The 6,665-nt window shown below is 43.0% G+C and overlaps 1 long non-coding RNA gene across 1 annotated transcript in view; it reads left to right on the forward strand.

The window, feature by feature from the left end:
* LOC149749155 (uncharacterized) overlaps positions 1-6,665 on the forward strand; it is a 114,174-nt gene that overhangs the window by 4,417 nt on the left and 103,092 nt on the right. The window lies entirely within an intron of this gene.

A 6,665-nucleotide genomic window follows, 5' to 3' on the forward strand; every position in this document is an offset into this window, starting at 1 on the left:
TCTTTTGGTGGACATAAGCACTTGTTTCTCTTGGGTGTTTACCCAAGAATGGAGTTACTGGGTCAAAGTATATATAAATATTTAGCTTTAATAGGTATTGCCAAACAGTTTTCACTCCTACCAGCAGTGTATGAGAGTTTCAGTTGCTACAGTCTTGACAGCTCTGGGTTTTGCCAGTCCTTCTAATTACCTACTCTTCTTGATTTGTTAAATACCCTTCTATTATACAAAGAGATACAGATATTCACTAGTGGACTAAAACTCCCAGGCATGGGAAAGGTTCCATAGATCAACAGTTAGAGGTTGGGCTTCCCTGGTGGTGCAGTGGTTAAGAATCCGCCTGCCAATGCAGTAGACATGGGTTCGATCCCTGGTCCGGGAAGATCCCACATGCCGCAAAGCAACTAAGCCCATGTGCCACAACTACTGAGCCTGTGCCCTAGAGCCCGTGAGCCACAACTACTGAGCCCACATGCCACAACTACTGAAGCCCACGCGCCTAGAGCCCGTGCTCCGCAACGAGAGAAGCCACCGCAATGAGAACCCGTGCACAGCAACGAAGACCCAACGCAGCCATAAATAAATAAATAAATTTATTAAAAAAAAAAATCAAAACAGAGGTTGAACTTACGTGCTTGGTCCTGACCCTAAAGGCAATAGGAACTCAGAAATGGAAGAGGTCAGCATGGACATGGCGTTAGGTGATAGATACAGCCTGGAATCATGCAGGGGGACGTGTAAGGTAAAAAGGAAAGAGGGACAAGGACAGTGCCATGGAGAACACTAGGCTTTAAGGGGTATGTGAACAAAAGTCGCCCCAGGGAAGAAGACAGAGGAGCAGTTAAAAAGATAGAATAAAGCCAGAAGAAATTTATACTGTGTGAGGGCCATTTCTCCTTGTTCATAATGTATCCAGACCTCATAGAAGTGTCCGGCTCATAGCTGTTGCCTGAATGAATAAACAATCGAATGGAGTGGTGTCATAAAGATAAGGAGGCATTTCTAGAAGTGTACACACTCCAGTGCTGCAAAGAGGTCAATGATGCAAGATGAGAACTAAGTGTTCCCAGGCTGATAGGCACTTGAACAGGAAGCCCTAGGATAGCCTCAGCCACTTCATCCTGAAGGGCTCTGCCTGAGTTGCTCTCCTCCCCACGTAGATGAGGGTGTGCGCTCCCCAGTGTGACAATAGGATGCTCCTTCAATGGTGACTCTCACCCTCAAGGCCTCCCCAACTTCCACCCTCATATCCTAGAGCTGGGTCTCTGGGTTCCCAAGTTCCTACTTTGGTACATTGCTGAATTAGTTATCTATTGCTATGTATCAAAATACTCTAAAATGTAATGGTTTAGAACAACACACGTTAATTATCTCACAGTTTCTGGGGTTAGGAATCTGGACATGGCTTAACTGGGATCTCTGCCTGAGTCTCTCAAAAGGCTGAAATCAAGTTTCAACTGAGGCCGGATCCATTTCCAGCTCACTCAGTGGTTGTTGGCAGTCCCTCACGGGCTGTTGGATTGATGGTCTCAATTCTTTACAGGCTGTTTGGCCCCAGGCTTCCCCCAGTTCTTTGCCATGAGGGCCTCTCCACCAAGGCAGCTTTAGCATCATCACAGCCAGCAAGAGAAAGAGTCTGCTAGCAAGACCAGAATCACAACCTTTTGTAACCTAATCACGAAAATGATATCCTACCATCACTGTCATATTCTGTGAGTTATACACAAGTCACCAGGTCCAGCCCACTCTCAATGGGAAATGGATTACACAAGGGTGTGAAAACCCAGAGGTGGGGATCTTTGGGTTTCATTTTAGAAATCCGCCTATTACAACTGCCTAGAACCTCCATTCCTTCCCAAAAGTTAGGATCTGTTTTACTGAGAATAATTCTTCTCTGACAGTCATCTACGCCATCTTGGTTGAACCAAGGCAGAAAAATCTCATGACCTCAAATTTTCCTGTACTACTAATAGCTAATGCTTATGTAGTGCTAACTACATGTTGGGCTTTACATGAGCTTTACAAATATCAACTCATTTAATCCTCACAACAGCTCTCTGAAGTAGATACTCTTGTTAACTCATTTTGCAGACAAAGCAACTGAGTCACAGAGAATGAAGTATCTTGCCAAAGGTCACACAGCTATTAAGTGGTAGCAATGGGATTTGAGATCCAAGAGTTTGGTCCCAGAATTCCTGCTGTTAAGCTGGAATACAATATTGTCTAGTCTAAGCATGGTATGACATAAAACCAAAACATTAAAAACATAAAACATTAAAAGCTGTGAGCAGCCAAAACCAAAATTGCAACATTTAATTAGTATTAAAAGAGATTCAATCCATACTATACAACAACATATTTTCTATCTCGGAGCCTTTCATTTATCAAGACTCCCCCTGCAAATGTTCCCTGAAGCCCAGCCCGAAGTATTTTTCTTTTTTTTTTTTTTCCTACTTCTCTCTTAGGTCCGTATTATATGGGTTGACTTGATCTTCTGGCTTCATTCTTTAGTATCTAGTCGATATAGTCCTTGACATGAATTTTACAGAGAGAAGGGTAACCCTGAACTGGACCAAGCCATCAGAATTTTATCCCTTTTCCTAACTGTCCAGTCTGGTTTCTCTCTCCCTATTTCTGTATCACAAGAAAAACAGGATCAGTAGACGGAATTCTTCTTAGAGTAGAGGAGGGGAAGAAGCTAAGCAGTAAAAAAAAAAAAAAAAAACTCTCTTTAGTTGGTGGAGGGTGTGGAGGGGAGAAAGGACAGTAGGGTCAGAACACGTAAGCTAATAATCTTGTCGTTGTCACATGACTGTTGTGCTATGTTTTTATTACCACAGATGAGGGTGCCAAGCCTCATCCTGTGATGTGGGGCTGTCCGAGCAGAACTGAGAACCTGGGGAGGGGCGGGGAAGCTTCCTTCTCACAGCTCGCTCCTCTAGCTCTTTCCTCTGAGGTCGGGCTAAAGCACATGGAGCACCAAGGAGAATAAGAGATGTTTCCAGCTCTCCAAGCCCCTCTCCCAACCTACAGACCCGGGGTCCACACTTTGCTTCCAAGCCTGGGGTCTTTTCACCGGAAGATAGTGAGAGTTGATTTGGGAAAGATGAAGCATCCAAACTTCATTTTCTCTCCAAGTAAAACGAGGGAACTGACTTAAATCCTATCGTAGTTACCTCAACAGAGCCTCTCCAATAGGCCCCTCTTGCCCATTCCTGCTGCCCACACCCTCGTTCGTAATTTCTTCCCAGATCCACTTCAGCTGCTCCCTAAGTCATCCCCCACTTCCTGCCGTGCTCCACCTCAATCCCTTTCACATAACACTGCTAGTTTAATTTTCCCCATTACCAGTCTGATCACACGACTTCCCTGCTCAAAATCTCTCAGTTGCTCTCCATTCCCTATAAATCTTCATCTGAACCTCAAGGCCCTCAAAGCCCTCTTTCTAGACTTATTCTTCTACGTGTATTATATGATCCACCTAAAATAGATGACTCACTGATTGCCAAGCACGCTACACTTTGTTCCTCTCATTCCCCCTGCCTCTAATCTACTTTCCTCCCCTACCCCATGGTACCAAATGCAAAGACCATCTGGAAGGGTACCTCTCTTGAGAAATATAACCAGATAATTACAACTGAATGTAATTTCTGCCTTCTCTCATTTCCCATATTGTTCATTTGATAATCTTTATGGCATTTTTCTCATAGTAGCATATCTATATGCTACCCATTTATTAGAAAGTACATGCTTTGAGAGAAGAGGTGTTTTCTTGCTAATCTTCAAATTTCCAACAGTGCCCAATGAAGAGCCTTAAATGTTAAACATTCAATAAATAGTAGAAGTTTGAACTGAAATGAAGTTTGCAGGGCTGATATCTCTCCTGTCCTAATTTATTATCCAATTTATCATTTTACATCTTTCACTGGAATAAACAAAACACATTCCTTTGAAGAGGGAGGGCGTGAGGGAGAGCACAGTAGAGGCCCTTGACCTGGGTCATATACATTCCATAGCATGAATTTCATCAAACTCCATGAGCATTTAGTCTCGGTGTTACCTAGTGGACAACGCCTTTAACTAGCCTGACCTCATGCTTTGTGACCCTGTCACCCATCAGTGTGGGAGTGTGGCGTGTCAAACAGGAAAAGCATCTATATCAAATCAAGTCTGCAAGCATCCATTCAGTACGTACTAAGACCAGCACTCTGCTAAGTGCTGGGGAGAGAGGGATGAACAAGAAAGACATGGTATGGGACCCTCCGGAGTATAATTCCAGCTACCATGTACTGATAGCTTACTCTACTAGGCCCTGGACTTGCACTGTCTCACTTAATCCTCACAGCAATCTCTAGCATCACCCTCATTTATAGATGGGAAAATGGAGGCTTAAAGAGGTCAAGTATTGTGCCCTGGGTTAGCAGGTAGTGGAGCTAGGATGTAAACCTCGGGCTTATGACTTAGGTTCATTCTTAGAAGCACTAACTCTGCTTCCTCAGCATGCTTTTGTTAGGCCCCAAATAGATTCTTTCTTCATTCCTTGAGTCTTGCAATGTGGCTTTGGGTGAAGTAATGTATAATATAAACAGTCTTGTCTTCCTTCGCCCCTGGAGCTTCCACATGTTCATAGAGCAATCTTGCTCTGGATTTCTCTGACATTCCTTCACCTACAATGCTCAGATTGAGAGAGCCCATGGACAGAGGCAGTGTCTGCTCATACATCTTAAAGGTATCCCTCCCACCTTTCTCTGCCCTGATACTCTTGACTATGTATTTTATCCTTTTCTATTGTATAGGTTTTTGCAAATCTCCTCAAATCCTTTGTGGAACAGGTAATGTATAAGTAAATTAAATATACCTTATGCCTATTGGCTGCTCAATATGTCATGTGAATGTAGACTAATTGATACTTGACATATGAAGGAGCCTTAGAGCAGCGGTCCCCAACCTTTTTTGGCACCAGTTGCATGGAAGACAATTTTTCCACAGCCAGGGGCGGGGAAGGGGGGGTGGTTCAGGCAGTAATGCAAACGATAGGGAGCCATGGGGAGCCGCAGATGAAGCTTCGCTCACTTGCCTGCCATCACCTCCTAACAGGTACTGGTCTGTGGCGGCCCGAGGTGTTGGGGACCCCTGCCTTAGAGAACATCTTATCCAGTTTTCATTTTGTTCCATAGAGACACTTTTGGGGTTACTGGACTCCTCGCCTCCACCGCTTTGGAGCACTCCACTCTAAATGTCTTTTGCATATAGAGCATCCTGGAACATTTCTTCTGAAAAATGGATTCTCTGACTAATAAAAGTTCAGTGTTTTATTGGCACCCTTGTGCATTGCTGATGGGAATGTAAAATGGTGCAGCCACTATGGAAAACAATTTGGTGGTTCCTCAAGGAATTAAACATAGAATTATCGTATGATCCAGCAATTCCATTTCTGGGTACATAGCCAAAAGAAGTGAAAGAAGGAACTCAAACAAATACGTGCACACCCATGTTCAAAGTAGCATTATTCACAATAGGCAAAAGGCAGAAGCAAACCAATCAATGGATAAATGGGTAAACAAAATGCGGTATATACATACGATGGAATAGTGTTCAGACTTCAAATTCTGACGCATGCTACAACATGTGAACCTTGAACATAGATAAACCTTAAAGACATTATGGTGAGTGAAATAAGTCAGTCACAAAAGAACAAATACTGTATGATTCCACTTATATGAGGTACCTAGCATAGGCAAATTCATAGAGACAGAAGGTAGAATGGTGAGTGTCAGGGTAGGGGAGAGGGAGGAATGAGGAGTTTCTGTGTAACAGGTATGAAATTTCAATTGGGAAGATGAGAAAGTTCTAGAGATGGATGGCGATGGTTGCACAACCATGTGATTATATTTAATGCCACTGAACTATATACACTTCAAAATGATGAAAGTGATAAATTTTATGTTACATATATTTTACCATGTTTTTTTAAAAGTTCAAATTCTAAGTCAGACAGAAAAAGACAAATACTGTATATGGAAGCTAAAAACAAAAAAAACTAGTGAATATAGCAAAAAAGAAGCAGACTCACAGATACAGAAAACAAACTAGTGGTTACCAGTGGGGAGAGGGAATGGGGGAGGGGGTAAGACGGGGTGGGGAGTAAGAGGTACAAACTACTAGGTATAAAATAAGCTACAAGGATATATAGTACAACACAGGTAATATAGCCAATATTTTATAATAACTATAAATGGAGTATAATCTTTAAAAATTGTGAATCACTATGTTATACACCTGAAACGTCTATAATATTGTAAATCGACTATACCTCAATAAAAAAAAAGTTCAATTTCTCATTTAATAGAAGAAGAACCCACGTTTCAAGGCGAAGTGGCTTGTCCAAGGTCACTCAGCAAAGCGAGGAGCACAGTTGAGAGCAGCAGAACCCAGGGCTGCTGGCCGTCAGGCCAAGGCTCTCTCTGTTGTAACATACTCCCTCCTCTCCGGGAGGAGGGGTCCAAAGGAGACCCCAGGGAAACTCTGGAGATCATCACCCTCTAGAGCCAGGAAGTGTTTCCACAGCAGCCCTTCTCCCTTGCCCGTGGCCTTGTTATCTTCATTCTACTCTCCTCTCCCTTTTCACCCTGAACTGAATGTTCTTTTTTTTTTCTGCTGCACAG

Source organism: Delphinapterus leucas, chromosome 5, assembly GCF_059928025.1.
Source record: "Delphinapterus leucas isolate spDelLeu-1000000601 "Yukka" chromosome 5, BTC_Dleu_Yukka2, whole genome shotgun sequence".
NCBI lineage: Eukaryota > Metazoa > Chordata > Mammalia > Artiodactyla > Monodontidae > Delphinapterus > Delphinapterus leucas.